Raw genomic sequence first — 274 nt, 5'->3', positions numbered from 1 at the left:
TTCCTGAAAAATTAAAAGATCCTGGTAGTTTCACTTTACAGTGTGCTATCGGTGAAAAATTTTATGGAAGAGCTTTTTGTGATTTAGGAGCCAGCATTAATCTTATGCCTCTATCAATTTTCAAAAGATTAGGATTATTAGAAGTCTCACCTACTTCTGTAACTCTTTAGTTTGCGGATCGTTCAGTTACTTATCCTAAGGGAGTTATAGAAGATGTGTTAGGAAAATTTGATAAATTTATCTTTCCTATGGATTTCATTGTTTTAGATATGGA

The sequence above is a fragment of the Phalaenopsis equestris genome, unplaced genomic scaffold, assembly GCF_001263595.1.
Source record: "Phalaenopsis equestris unplaced genomic scaffold, ASM126359v1 Scaffold233332, whole genome shotgun sequence".
NCBI classification, from domain to species: Eukaryota; Viridiplantae; Streptophyta; class Magnoliopsida; order Asparagales; family Orchidaceae; genus Phalaenopsis; species Phalaenopsis equestris.
The sequence above is the reverse complement of the archived record's forward strand: the minus strand, read 5'-3'. Positions refer to the sequence as shown.